At 34.5% G+C, this 16,341-nt stretch overlaps 1 protein-coding gene across 1 annotated transcript in view; it reads left to right on the plus strand.

The window, feature by feature from the left end:
• The first annotated feature begins 6,609 nt into the window (after window positions 1-6,609).
• The window catches only part of LOC143230968 (piezo-type mechanosensitive ion channel component 2-like), a 211,535-nt gene continuing 201,803 nt past the window's right edge, over window positions 6,610-16,341 (plus strand). The window contains 1 exon segment of the mRNA XM_076465323.1: window positions 6,610-6,894. The gene's annotated coding sequence lies outside the window, so the exon portion shown is untranslated.

A 16,341-nucleotide genomic window follows, 5' to 3' on the forward strand; every position in this document is an offset into this window, starting at 1 on the left:
TTTAAAGTACTGATATTTAACTGGCTCTTGAAGCCAATTCAAAGTCTATTGTTTTTGTTATTTTTCTTATAGCCTTTGTTGCAAATGACACCCTTTTTGGCAGGTAGTTTCTTATGTTAGCTCGCCCTTTCTTTTTCCTGATATGTGACTTTTGTTTTACATTCACGCTTCCTAAACATCTCTATACCTAACAGTGCTTCGATGTGAATTTCTTAAACCACGCAATAAGCAATGCGACTTTGAACAACGTTATTTCTAATTTGTAACTAAGAAACTAGCTCCATTAAACAAGTTGCAATTTCATTCATTGATGTGTAAAATCTATATACCATTATATTTTTGTCAGTGTCTACGTTTTGTATATAGTATATTTGCATCACAAAGTAAAAAACTTAAACACTTAAAAATTTGTACAATGCTCACCTTGTGTCCAACAAAGTCCAGCACAGAATAACTGATGTAGCACTTACATGATCGGATGGTTATACCTGTTGCCTTCTCTTACTCAAACAGCTCTCTTCAGATGGTTTTCCCATCTTTATGGATCAGAATGTTATACACATAATGCATGATGTTGGTGGTTTTCTGCAACATCTTTCTTATTATGAAGATGAATGTCACTGTTGACTTGATCAAGCCACATGTAATCCTTCTGAACCTGTAGCATCCGTCTGGTGACTTAAGACTGTTTTCTCTTTAGATTCTCTTTTCATCAAGATCTACTACTAAGTTTTACTGAGATACATCCTTGTAGAAAATGTGGTCTTATCTAGTTTCTTTATGACATCCTGTGGGATAGCTATAAGTTTAATATCAAACTTTGTTATGAGGTTCAGTTTATAAAAATCTATATAGAGTATTTTGAGTCATTTCTCTTCTTCATGATTAACAGTGTGAACAGTAGGCTGAATTCAAAAGGTCAATGATTCCAGCTTCTAACATTACTCCAATGGTTCCAACTTCTAACATTACTTCGACTTCTCGCTTGATCAAGTTACTAATCACATAGTGTATATGGTAGGGCTTCACTTGGACTGGATCTCTGGTCGTGGTCTCGATCTTGTGTTGCACAAGGTCTGTCTTGCCTGTCCTATCTGTAGAAACATCTGCGTATTGGCACAGTAGTTCTTGCATGTCTTTCCTCTACTTGCCAGTCAGCTATTCACTGCTGTTAAAGTCATTGAATGTTTAATATCCACCCAACAGTCTAAGGACAGCGTGTCTTTATCTTCTATGACAAAGTCACTGTCTTCTCGATCTTCATCTATGACAGCCACACCTACAATGTCCATCTGTGCTTCAACAGCTTCTCCCTTTAGATCTTTTTCCGTCTTGAAGCACCTTTTCAACACATTGACATGGTAGATATTGATCTTTACTTCAACTTCCACCTTATAGTCCATTCTTTAGATAATTTCCTGCAGTCCTAAAGGTTTTTTCTACTGCAGAGTAAGTTTATTGTTACCTGTGGATATCAGAACCAAGATCTTTTGTCCAATCTTGAAACGTCAATTCTTGGTATTTTGTCAAACTTTCTCAAGCGAGTTAACATGTGTCATCCAGTCGGTTTTTGGGATCTAATATGTACTGGCATGTATCTTCATTTCTGAATCTTTTCCTGTCCACATTTTTTCACCATCTGCACTGGACCTCGTACTGTCCTTCTGGCATTATAATCTAGTCGCTCTTTTCTTGTTTCTTATCAGTATCATCTCAGTAAGTAGCTACAGCTGCTTTATGCTATATTTCTTCCGTGGACTTTTATGTAATATTCAGACAACTTGATGGTTTCGTCCACGTCTTTTGGTGCTATTTTCTTTAGGAACAATGGCAATATTATTTTCCCGTCTGGTCATGTCAGTCCACATTGTGAACTATCGCTGTAGACGTACCACAAACTGAAACAGTTTCCACAGTTTCAAGTTTTACTTCCGTGAACTTCTCGTGAAAATATTCCTAAAAAATGTTAATAGCATTTTAGCAAAACCACTTTTAACTTGTTATAGTTCATGGCATGTTTTACATCATGCCTACATACACTTGAAGGCCTTTGTTTTACGAGACAGACTGCCTGGTTGTTTTACCCAGTTCTGACTATTGGTGAACCTTTCATACATCTCCAGGAAAGTATTCGTATTGCATTTCTGTGCATCATATTTTGGTATTTTAGGTCAGTTGGCCCTGATTCCATTGTCATTCTTGACTTCTATGAGTTGGCAATCTTATGTTGTTCTCTTGTTTTCTCTTTTCCAGTCTCTCATCTCTCTCTGTTTCTCTTTTTAAATTTGTGCCTTTATTTTCTCTATTTTTTATCTCTCCTTTCTTTCTTTCTCTTGTTTCTCAGTTCGTGTTCTTATTCTCTCTTTTCCAGTCTCTATTATATCCCCCTTTTTTCTCTGTTTCTTCTTTCTTTCTTTCTCTCTCCTGTGTTGATGCTCCTATTTATCTTGTTGTTATTTAACAAGCTCTTGTAGATCACCATCTTTAAATCCAAGGTGCTTGCTCTTCTCTAACTACTTATGAAAGTCAACCAACACAGTTACATAATGTGGTTGGGACCTTTACAAAGTTTCTTCATTACTACAGTTGTGTGTATTGAAGCCAATTTAACACTGTTGTTTACATCTACTACTCCACCAGTTACCACCGTAGGTCCTCACTAACTCACCACTATCAGGATTTATGTATGGAACAGATCCTTTACAGACGATGTCTGTGACTTGCTGGTGATAAATTTCAAAGAAGCAAACTGCTAACAGTCCACTTGTTTTAAAATAAAATATTAAAACAGATCAAATGTATATGCAGATGCTCATTACTCTGTTGATTATCACAATTGTATCCAGTGCTTTAAGTAATCGTCTCTGTTTCATCAAAATCCAGACAGACTGGTTCAGTAACCTTAAAACACTATTTGACAAGACGAATTATTCTCTCTGTTCTGTTATTACAATACAGACTGTGATAATTTCACTTTAAAATCACTACTATAGTTGTTGGTTACTACAGCTCTATCTAAAGCCTTAAAAATTATCACTTTTTCGTCAAAGCTCACACAGGCTGGTTCAAGAACCCAAATGACAAAACTAATTTTATTCTTCTCTAGTCTGTTATTACAATAAACCAGTGATAATTTTCCTTCAAAAGTTGCCACTATACGTTCTTTATGGATAGGATCACAATTGCAAAAACTAGATCTATATCTCGAACTAAATTTCCAACGTGTATTTGTACACCAATAGAGGTCTAAAACGCTTCACACACTACTAGATATTATGATGCAATAATACTCAATTAAAAGTAGCATAGTGCAATAATATATCAATCGTAAAGTCATAGTAATTGACCTACACAATGGATAATTTGTAAATAGTAATGTAAAGAAACCTGCCATAAACTATTAATCCTAAAAATAACCAAATTTAACGCTTCCGCTGTTTAAACTCATAACACTCAAGTTAAAGTGAAACAATCATGCATATCTAACACACAAAAAGCCATCTTTTCAGTGTTTATCAGAGGTACTAATAATTGCAAAAGTACTTAAAACTGAAGGTCTAAAATGTAGGGCTTAAAAAGGTAAAAAATAGAAAAGAAGGATTTTAAAGTGAGTAAACCTGCACAAATGTACCTAAATTTGACTCGAAATATGTGTATGAAATAATAATAAGTCAACAGAAAATTTTCTTTCTGCATATACACATTAGGTAAATCAATTTCAGTAATGAATATGTGTCAGTCCGCTGGTAAGCAATAATCTTATCTTGTTGACTCTTGTCTTCCTGGTAATCAGGCAGCTAACCCTTATACCTTCCAGAGACAGTGACACCAGTCTAACAACTCTTTGTTCTATCGACCAGAACATTAAGTAAAGTTCCAATGAGACGAAAACTCAATAAATGAAAACAAGAGAAACAAAAAATACACTACTATTTATCCAGTGAAAGTAAAATTGTTTGAAACCCCGGATTTTAGCATTGTGAGTCCTTAGCTTTACCGCTGTTATTGCGTAGAAAGGGCATAAATATCACCGTAATCCTCAGTTTGCCACATGTGTATGTGGGAACAATAAGGAAAGCTCAGTCAATGTACATGCAGAATAACAAGAGCTATACACAATAAATACAAAAACCAAAGTTGAAGATAGAAACAATGAAGGTCAAAGGATATAAGTTTCCTTCTGAAGGACTGAGAAATGAAATGAACCATCGGAGTCTGTACGATAGATCAAGAGTAAAAACTGGTAGACATGTATATTAAACAACTAAAAACGACAAAGCTCCAAGCTTAGAAACTACATTCATTGTTACTCCAATTTTTCAATATCATAATACGAATATAACATTAAAGATTACTGAAATAAATACTTTTCACAAATGTATATCTTTTTGGTTTTCAGTAGGTAGATAAATCTAGCTATTTACTTTATAATTTTCTATGAAGGAGTATAATAACGTATCTTCCATAGAAGAGCCACTAGTTAGCACGTGAATAGATGAACACAAATCAATAAGAAAATTGTAACATATGTAAATACTACTTAGACAATGGTCTGTATTTAAACACAAGTGATGAACTTGGGGCTAGTTCTCTTAAATATAATTGATAATTCGAGTAACGTTATAAACTAGAAAGAAGCACAAATAAACACGATTCACTGGGCACAACAAACTTCATTTTGAAATTAAGAATAAATTAAGTAAACGTCTTATTTTTATTGTGTCTCGTGCTCTCGTGCTTACTTTATTATTAATATTCAAAAGTTGGTTCAGGCGGCTTTTTTTTATTGAATTTAGAAATTACATTTTATCCATATATGTCAGTTTCTAAGTTAACGTTTTCTCAGGAAATTATGGTTTTCAAAAACATGGATACAAAACCAAGAAGATAACTAAAATCTTTAATAACGACAGGCAGGGAGAAAATGGCTTTAATTGCTAAGAATAAATGACGTATATTTCAATAGCGCTTTATATTTTTAAAGCTATTTTCGCTAGATGGCGGTACACAGAGTAATCGAATTATTCTTTTCTTTTCTCTTAGATTTTAACTCAGTGGGACAGTGGTAAGTTTATGGATTTACAACGCTGAAATCAGAGGTTCGATTCATCTTGGTGGACACAGCAGATTGCCCGATGTGGTTTTGCTCTAAGAAAACATTCACACTTTTTCTTATACTAACTTTGATGAATAATTTCTTTGAATTTGTCTCCCAATGGGGTCCCTCGCTGGCACAGCGGAAAGTCTAAGGCTTTACAAAGCAAAAATTAGGGATTCAATCCCTATCGGTGGAAATAGCAGATACCTCGATGTAGCTTTGCTACAAGAAAAATACGCATACTACATACATTTTGTCCCCCGCTGGTACAGCGGTAAGTCTAGGGATTTACAACGCTAAAATCAGAGGTTCGATTCCCTTCGGAGGGCTCAGCAGATAGCCTGATGTGGCTTTACTATAAGAAAAACACACACACATACTCCCAGTGGGATAGTAGTTAGTCTACGGACTTACAACGTTAAAATGCTGAGTTCGATTCCACGCGGTGGATATAGCAGATAGCCCAATCTGGCTTTAAAGCTGTAAAAACAAACAATTCTTCACTAATCATAATGTTTACCTACACCAAAAATAACTGATATAGGCCTGTAGCTACGTTCATTAGCAATATTATTGATTATCCTGCATTAATAAGTAAAAGTAATAGTGTGTGTGTTTTCTTATAGCAAAGCCACATCGGGCTATCTGCTGAGTTACCGAGGGGAATCGAACTCCTGACTTTAGCGTTGTAAATCCGTAGACTTACCGCTGTACTAGCGGGGGGCCGATAGTAATAGACACTTATAAATGGTAAGTTCCGGGATTTCATGAACTGGTTAGAGATATAAATTTGTACACAGTTTTGTGATATTTCTCGAAAGGCCAGTTTATCGATTAGCCAAGAAAATTTCCCCCCACAAATTTAACTAAATTTACAGCGGTATATCTGCGGTCTTACAACTCAAGAAACCGGGTTTCGATATCCATGGTGTAGCTTTGTGCTTAATTAACAATGAACAAATAATGTTTGTTTTCTTTAATTTTGCGCAAAGCTACTCGAGGACTATCTGCGCTAGCCGTCCCTAATTTAGCAGTGTAAGACTAGAGAGAAGGCAGCTAGTCATCACCAACCACCGCCAACTCTTAGGCTACTCTTTTACCAACGAATAGTGGGATTGATGGTCACATTATAACGCACACACTGCTGAAAGGGCGAGAATATATGATGCGAGGGGATTCGAACCTGCGACCCTCAGATTACGAGTCGAACGCCTAAATCCACCTGCCCATGCCGGGCCACGAATAATCAAACTAAGAAACTTTAGATAAATGAATACCAAACATAATAAAAGTGGAAGTTACATAAACGCGATATATTTTACGAACAAAAGCCTGAGAATAATGATAAAAAATTTGCACAAGACTGTACGTTGATCTCAACCCAACTGTCTCCCTGTTTAAAGGATCCACATTGTTAGACACGAAGGATCGATACCAACGTCAATCGTTAAACACTGATCAACCTCAGCCATAAAATACCGCGAGATGGCGCTAAGGCATCTACAAATAATTACACCATTGAAATGTCAACAAACCTAGATGAAATTCCATTATGTCACAGACGTCAAGCCTTAAAATCTGATATTGATTTTATAGTCATTGTTCTTATATCTGTTCTGTTTTGCCATACAGATAACATATAAGACATAACAACGAAAGAACTGTACTTTAAAAGAAAAGACATTGTTATTTCAATTTTGCTGGAACTTCGATTTTCTAAGATCTTCAACACACCCGACCAACGAAGAAGCACACTTCTGTGACCCAGGAGAAATAATTTTATTGGAAAGTTTAAGGTTAGTAGATTTTCCACTGATTTGCTTTAAAATATCGTTCGGGTAATTCAAGTCAGAGTGTTGCATAAGTTTGTGAAAAGTCAGAAATATATATTTTTTTCTTTTCTCAACACTTTTAACTGTTCTGGTTATGTTTGTTTGTTGTGAAGCTCAAAGCTACACAATGAGCTCGCTATGTGTGTTGCGCCAACCACGAATATCGATACAAGGTTTTTAGTGTGAAAAGCCTTCAGAGATATCGCTGAGACACTAGAGTTCCATTTAGATCTATCCTTTTAAATAAACTTATCAAGAGAAACGTTTTCAGGATTTCTTCAGATTCGTTGAGGAACCTGATGAATTAGGTTAGCTGAGATATACCGTTTGATCTCTCAGAGTTTCCACAAGAGGAAACTATCTATCATCAACTCATATTTCAAAATTATTAAACATACAAATCATTATTTTATAATTATTTCACTTCTCTGTTTATAAATTTTAATTACTCATAGCCAGTTATATGTCAATTATAAATGCTCTTGTTCCACTTTCTCCGTCTGAAAATCAAATCGAGTCAATATCTTTAATACATTTTACGAGATATTTATAATTTAGTAAAACATGTTAAGCTTTGCCACATAGAATTCAGCACTATTTTTGGCAACATTGTGTTAAAAACAAATACAGTAATACTTTACCAGAACATCGTTCTTGTGTCGTTTTGGCAGCAGTAATTACTAAACAATACCATAATAGCTTATCACAGGAATAATGCTCTCATGACGTCTATGGAACTATTTTTTGCATCGTATATTTACTCTGATTCTGATCTATAGAGAAATTAATCATAGTTATAGAAATTACACTTCGACAATATAATTTAATTTACATCGAAACACATGCTGATCAAGCAATATGCTAACATAGATACCATCTCAACCATTACCATGCGTATTTCTTTCCAACCAACCTAAAAACCTTTTGTATTATGTGAAAGACCTCATCAGCATTTGATATCGCAGATGGTATGTAGTTGACGCTTTATTATAAACTATTCTTTACTTTCAATGAAAAGTTCTTATAACTATGATCTGACATCTGCTACTGTAATTAATTATAGGGATGGTCACATATCTTAACGGACTCTTCAAAGACTTTTCACTTTACGTGGACGTCAGCTTATAATACAAGATATAAGCAGAAAAAGTCATTAAATGTCACGGGACTTCCTTCTGGGCACTTGACAATTATGTGTTCGAATAGGTTTCTGTGAGTTCGGTTTTTACACCTTTTTTATTATTATCTTAGGTTGTGACTGGAAGCTATTTAGCTTCAGTTTTCAACAGTTTAAGTCCTTTTTTATTGTTTTGGTATTTTATAATCAGAAGATTCCCTTTCATAAAAAGAGTATTCACTTTGCAGATTAGGGCGTTGTTTTTGATTGGCTTAGGTGCTATTTCGAAGTCTTGTTGGTATTCTAAGCGCTCTGCTGTGTAAGCTACTTTAAAAAAAACTTAAACTTTCTATTCTTATAAATGGTGTTTTTTAGCACTTAACAATCTTAATATACGAATACTCTTCTGAGAAAAGGGTTGTGGCATAATATTCAAGCCAGAAGCTAGTAACTGGTACTGTGATACTCTAACGTGACTGGAATAGCATGTTAAATATGTCACGTTGTGGCGACACCTCATTGTCTTAGTTTCTTTTGTAAAGTTTAATTAACCTTCTGCATATAAATAGATAAATGTTGTTTGATTTAATTGTTTGTAGATCAAAACGACTACACTTTTAGATGAACTGTAAGATATAAGACTATATTAAAAAAGGTCGTCTTATATACTCATTGTTCTTGAAGTCAGAGATATAAAAGCATCCATACAATCAGATGGTCTTAACCTCTCTATGGCTATATTTGTATATATATATATATATATATATGTGTGTGTTTGTATGACCTTGACCTCATCTCACTTGCAAGGACGTTTACCAAGATGACGTCATGATGTACATGCTGAGTGACCATGAACTCAGGTATATGAAAATAAAACATGGCCTGGGAACTTGATCTTAGAAACATAAGGATATGTATGCTCAGTAACCCTGAATACAGTCAAATAAAAACAAAACACTTGCAATGCCACTGACTTTTGTAATATATAGACATGATATACTGATTGGCCTTGACCTTTGTTATATGATGACGTATTTCACAACGTCTTTGAAATTATTAACCTAAACGGTATACTTGCGTAAAGGTAAAAAAAAAAAAGGAAAATCGAGTTGACTGTTTTATTTATGTTTTTAGAGCAATTTGAGTGAAACTGCATTCTAAAGTAACTATTCCGCCATGTAGAAAAGCAACCGATTCCCCATGAAATTACTCACTCGTGTAAACCTAACATGATTGTAACTGAAAATAAGGTTTGACAAATTAAAACTACAATACAGACTTGTTGTCTCTGGCACTATTTCTCAACATGTTTTCTCACGGGAATCTAAAGTACAGGTGTTACAGATCAGTGATAAAAACAACGAAACAAAATTCAGTTGTTTAAATAAACGATCCATCTAAAATTTTATGTTTTAATATCTTGATGTCTCAGCGGTAAGCCTGAGGATTTACTGCACTAGAGTTTTAAAGATTATTCCCCGTGGAAACGTAGCCTGGGATAGTTGTTGGTACAACTTTGCATTTGAAAACATGAACTTTCTGCTGCTTTATTCTAACTCGAAACTAACAAAGGTACAAGTGGCTTGCACTCAAACTTCTCAGAATGGAGAAATTTGTACCTTAAATATTAAATACAAAGGTCATACAAAATACTTGTATAAGCAAAGCAAGAACTGAGTTTGGACTGTGAAACCTTATTAGCAGTTCAATCTGTTTGTGCTGAATTTAAATTAAGAAACCTTATATCGATGGCGGATCAAGTTTCTAATACTAATACACCTTATTAGCACTTAAGTCTGTCAATATTCAGTTGGATTATGAAACGTTATTAGTGGTTCGATCTGTCAATACTAAGTTGGATTATGAAACATTATTAGTCGTTCGATCTGTCAATACTAAGTTTGGATTGTGAAACGTTATTAGTGGTTCGCTCTGTCAATACTAAGTTTGGATTATGAAACGTCATTAGTGGTTCGCTCTGTCAATGCTAAGTTTGGATTGTAAAACGTTATAAGCATTTCAATTACTCAAAACACAATAATATGTTAGTTTTTTATTTGTTTCCGAGCAAAGCGACACATTGAGTTATCTGTGGAGATCTAAACCTGAATTATAGCTTTATAAACTTACAGCTGACCAATCAGAGCACAAGAAAAGTAATACGTAAATTAGTTCGATAAAACACATATAAATTATCTTACTCATTCGCGATTGTTTGTTTGAAGTTAAACACAAAGCCACACAATGGGCTATCTGTGCCGTGCCCTCCACGAGTATTGAAAACTGGTTTCTAATGTTTTAAGTTCGTAGGTATACCAGTGTGACACCTAGGTGTTTATTCAAGATAGATTAACATGTATTTTAGTTGTACAAGACACATTTAAATTTATTCAAGACATATTACGAATCCAAGACATAGTAACGTGTTTTATGTTGATCAAGACATATTAACAAGTCTATTTGAAACAATAAAGTGTGTTACGGTGTGTGATTGATAATTATCGTTCATTTTACATTGGGTTAATATAAATTTTTGAAAACAGCAAGCTCTGTACTTAGGCCCATCAGTGGCACAGCGATATGTCTATGGACTCACCCTGCTAAAATCGGATTTCAATACCCTTCTGGTTTTTGCGACTTCTCGCTCATTATGACTTTGAGTATCCGTAATTTTCTAAGTTGTTGTTAATGAAATATTTTAAAAGTCATCTAACACCATTTAAAATTCAGAATAAGTTCTCGCCTTGGACATTTAGCACCCGGTATGGCCAGATGATTAAGGTACTCGACCCGTAATTTGATGGTCATATGGTTCGAATCTCCATCACACCAAACATGCTCGCCCTTTCAGCCGTGTGGGCGTTATAAAGTTCGGAAACTCCCAGTATTCGTGGATAAAAGAGTAACTCAAGAGTTGACTGTAGGTGGTGATGTCTAGCTATCTTCCCTCTAGCCTTACGCTGCTAAATTAGGGACCGCTAGCGCAAATAGCCCTCGTGTAGCTTTGCGCGAAGTTCAAAACAGACCAAACTTCACTAAATAAATTAAAAGAACCTACCCAACATATACGTACTAGTAAATACTAAAACCTGAGTGTATTAACCACACAACGTTAAACCATCATTTATTAATTTTCACTAATTAGTGTCATTTTATACATACCAATTCTAGCTCACCCATTTCATTATTTTCTTTTGTTTAAAAAAAAAAAAAGCCTCCCCGCTGGTACAGCGGTAAGTCCACGGACTTACAACGCTACAATTAAGGTTTTGATTCCCCTCGATGGATTCAGCAGATAGCCTAATGTGGCTTTGCTACAAGTAATCACATACGCAAAAGGCTGCTTGTAGTAGGAAATGGCTTTAATGAAAAGAAGATAATAGGTTTATGCTGGTAAACCAATTCCACATAAACATATGGAGGGTCTTCCCTAACACCACACACAACTAGTTCTATGTTGTTTTTGTTTTTTATTTCATACACGTTAAGATACCGTCCTTTGTCTGAGTTATGGATTTAAAAGAACTTGGAGGTATATAGGTAGATGTTGTGATAAATAAGACAAAAATCTTTATTTCCACCTAATTTGTTTGTAATATAACATATTGCTACAGTGTTGATTGTTAGCTCACAAAAAGTTTTATATAAATTGACCTAGGACTAGTTAGATAACGGATAAACAGACAGATACATAGATTATTTTGTGTGTGTGTGTTTGTTTTACAAATATATAAAATAGGATTAGTAGCCACTTGGTTTATATTTGTTTTTCCTATTTTCGACAGAAGTTTGTGTGTTTTCTTATAGCAAAGCTACATCGGACTATCTGCTGAGTCCACCGAAGGGAATTGAAACTTTGATTTCAGCGTTATAAATCCATTGACTTACCGCTGTACGAGCGGGAACTCGACAGAAGTTATCAGCGTTTTAAACTGGACAAGTAATCTCTTAAAGTTTCGTTAAAGAAGTAAACTCAATTTTGTATAATCGATCAACAAATTAGAGAGAATATTTGTGTCACGTGTAAATACTTCTTTGAACGATATGTAGTTAATAAAACTCCTTACTTCACTATATTGTTTTCTTCGGAATGTTACGTTTAATATTCAAGGTTTGGTATGTTTTGAATTTCGCGCAAAGCTACACGAGGGCTATTTGCGTTAGCCGTCCCTAATTTTGCAATTTAAGAATAGAGAGAAGGCAGCTAGTCATCACCACCTACCGCCAACTCTTGGGCTAATCTTTTACCAACAAATAGTTGGATTGACCGTCATATTATGACGCCCCTACGGCTAAAAGAACGAGCATGTTTGGTATGACAGGGATTCGAACCGCGACACTCCGATTACGGGTCTAGTGCCTTAACTACTTGGCCATGCCTGGCCTCTTAAGGGTATTAGTTATGGTTTTCTGTTTATCATAAAAGCCACATCAGCAGTGAGTTGTCATTGTTTGTTTTGGTTATACTGCGAAATAATATACACATACTTGCCGATTAATATAGCTATTCAATTATTATTAATAATTCTTTGTGGTATACTTAAACTATTGTTGTTTTATTTTTTAACAAACGCTGAGATACGAGAACCTCGCCCACACTTCCATTTACGACTGCTGCTGCTGTACGTATACTGTGTAAGAAATGCGAAAACCTTTTCGTTATACGACACGAGGATCGATTAGTTTCATCGATTTTACCCTTGCAGTCGTTTCGGTAGCTGTTTATTGAAGTTCGGCTCACATTGTACCTTAAGTTCAATGGTTTCTATGATAGTAAATACTTCATCAGTTGAACACAGAATTCTAGTATTCGTAGAGAGCGATACGCGAAGTTTTGTATACAGTAAACTGTGCCTATGTGATTAAACACAGGTGTTTTCAGTGTAATTAATATTTCAAGTTGTCTATCATAAGGAAGTTAATTTGAGTATATTAAAACCACACACATCAGTGTATATAACGAATAAATTCTACAAAGTTTCTTTCTGCAGAAATAGAGAGGGCGCTAGCACACAAACCTTTCCAACTTCACGTTAAATGGGTCGAAAGATCTGACTGTGATAAACATTTTGTTGAGGAATCGATTTTTGATTTTAGTTTGATTAAACCTACGCATTGAATCTAGTACTGTTTTAGGTTCATTAAATCTGTGCACCGAATCTACAATCTGTTTGAGTTCTATTGAATCTATCCACTCATCTTAATACATTTTAATTTGTAGTTTTATATATTTACTTACTGTATTAAAATTATATGCTCAACCTAACGTTAAAAATATATAAATTACTTATAAAAACACATAAAACTAATTGTTTATATTATGTAGTATCCTCGACTCTTAACCCATGAAAATCATTGCATCATTTTTACAGATCTTTGTTGTTATTCTTTGTAATTAATTAAATAAACTTATCAGAATCTTGAACAAACAGTCCCCTAGGTACGTAAATATAAATATCATAAGAATAATGTTTTGAACGATACTTTCAATGTTTTATTTTAATTGTTTTGTGACGCCAGATTTAGAAAGTTTATAAAATTAGTCCTAGAATATCTACTCAATACGTTTATTGATCGAGAGTTTCTAATAAATCTCAAGAAATAAGAAAACATTATAATTATAAAAGTTCATGAAGCATTGAGTTTATTCATACATTAGCCATGGTACCTTTACTGCGTGAATGTTTGCTAAAACAGAAAGGTTTAGATGTCAACTTAACCCTAAAACTATAAACAAGAGATAGTAGCCTGTAAGAAGGAATGAACTAATTTGATATAATTTGGTAGACTGGACTTTGTTTCACCAAATAATTTAATAGAATCTACCCGACGAAAGAATACGTTATAACACTGATGACAAGAGTTGGAATTGGTGGTGGTGGGGGGACAAAACCTAACTTGACTCCATTTCAACATGACAGATTCAAGAAGCAAGATCGAAGGTTTACTGGTGATGATGAAGCAGTTAACAAGAATCATGAAGAAAAAGATTGGAAATTAAAAAGAACGAGAGAGAAAATTAAAAGAAGAGAAAGAAGAGAACATTAGATTAGAAAAATGAAATAGGATTACAATGGAGAAGTTACATACGAAAGAAGGGACCTTAGATGACTTGCAGAAAATTTCAAAATTATTGTCTAGATATTTTACATAGATGTCCCACAAGGAATGATAGATTCATTAGTAGGCGACCATTTTATAAATGCCATAACAGAAGAGAAAATGAGAACTAGCCTGAAGCAAAATAGGTGCACACCTTTGAAAAAAAAACCACTGCAGTTAACAATGAAACTAAAATTGAAACCACTGGTAAAAAAGACGAAATATCATCTGAAAGATACGAGATTTTCAGATCAAGTAGCATTGACACGTTTGTTTTTCTTATAGCAAAGCCACATAGGGCTATCTGCTCAGCCCACCGAGGGGAATCGAACCCCTGATTTTAGCGTTGTAAATCCGGAGACATATCGCTGTACTAGCGAGGGGCGGCACTGACACCCACTGAAAATATATTATAGGCTCCAAATGAGATAAAACTTCATTACTTAAAGAAAGTAATTCATGGATTTATTGATTGGGACTCTCGAACTAAGTTGATCGATATTAGCTCTACAGCTATAAAGTTCAAGCAAATTGGGTAATGAAAAATGAGAAATCTCATCCAACAAGAAAGAAAGAATAAGGACTGATTCGCGAAACAAATTAATATAAAATTCGAGAGCGGAAGGGTGGAAGTTATATTTATTGTAGAAAACTTCTCTAGACTTCATAATGTTTGGTTAATTGACATTGAGTAAGACTGAGTATTGAGTACTGACTTCATGGAGAAATGAATGTGAAGTAAGGTTAGCCTCAAATAACTTTACACTTTATGATCAAGTAATCGTGTAATAAAATAATTGTGTGGGCGAGGAAATTACAAAATAGAAAATAAAGCAATGGCAAAAACTTGCCAAATCAAAATAATTGTATTGGTAAAATGCGAAAACAACGTTACGTTATTTTAATTTAGCGAGTTTTGTGCCATTAGTTTATTTTGTATTCAGGAACTCTTGTGTACAACATAACAGTTGGTACACCACAGGCTGGCCTTTTAGTAAGAACAAAAAGGATGGTCTTTGTACACTTTTTTTTTTTAATTTCGTGCAAAGCTACACGAGGGCTATCTGCGCTAACCATCCCTAATTTAGCAGTGTAAGACTAGAGGGAAAGAAGCTACTCATCACCACTCACCGTCAACTCTTGAGCTATTTCTTTTACCAACAAATTGTGGGATTGACTATCATATTATAACGCCCCTCGATTGAAAGGGCGAACATGTTTGGTGCGACCGGGATTCGAACCTGCGACACTCAAATTAGGAGTTAAACGCCTTAAACCACCTGGCCATGCCGAACCGATCTTTATATTGCCACAAATTGAAATATTTAGATCAGGAGTTGTTAGGAATACATTTGCTGTAGTGACTGGTGTATTGTAGAAACAAGTATTGTAGCATGTCCTGAATGATTAATGATTAAAAATCTCTTATGGATCTAAAAAAGAAAGATGTCACGTACACAACAAGTCATAAAATTTGAGTCAAATTTGGATGAGACATTGCAAGATGTGAGGTTACGTAAGTAGTACTTCCACATTAATCAAACGGAGAATAGCGATGGTAAAAGATGCATTTCTGGAAATAAAAAATATACAAACAGGTAGTTAAGTTTAGTGGGAGCCACAGTTAAGAGGTTTGAATTATTTTGTTATACCAGTTCTCACGCGTGCATCATAATGTTGTACAATATTGCCAAGTATGGAGAAAGAGAATAAAACATTTGAGTTGTATTTCTTAAGGCGCATCTTGAAGATATTTTGGACATCCACACCTAAAATGAAGATGTTTTATCAATAGTAATTTGCAAGAGGAGGCTGCTGACTAGAAGAAATTGAAAATCTTATGGTAACTGGAAAGACTGAAGGAAAAATAGGCCGTGGAAGACAGAGGTTGACTTTTATGTCAAGAGTCTATCTAAATGAATGAATGCATTGACGTTAGAAATTCTTTGTCCTTCAAGAAGAAGAGATCTGTGAAAGACCTTTGAACAATCGTATTGTGCAAAGAAAACAACTGTGTTTGAAATATAAACTTCCATAGTTAACAATAAACAGCTATTGATAATAAAAAAGTCATAAATATATATATTAAAATAATTTAATCGTTTAATTAAAAGTATGAACAAATTAGAATCAAACTTTTTATTACCTAAGCAAAATATTCTTTCTTTTCTGATTTACTGCCTTTTTATACT

This window comes from Tachypleus tridentatus, chromosome 10 (assembly GCF_004210375.1).
Source record: "Tachypleus tridentatus isolate NWPU-2018 chromosome 10, ASM421037v1, whole genome shotgun sequence".
Taxonomy (NCBI): domain Eukaryota; kingdom Metazoa; phylum Arthropoda; class Merostomata; order Xiphosura; family Limulidae; genus Tachypleus; species Tachypleus tridentatus.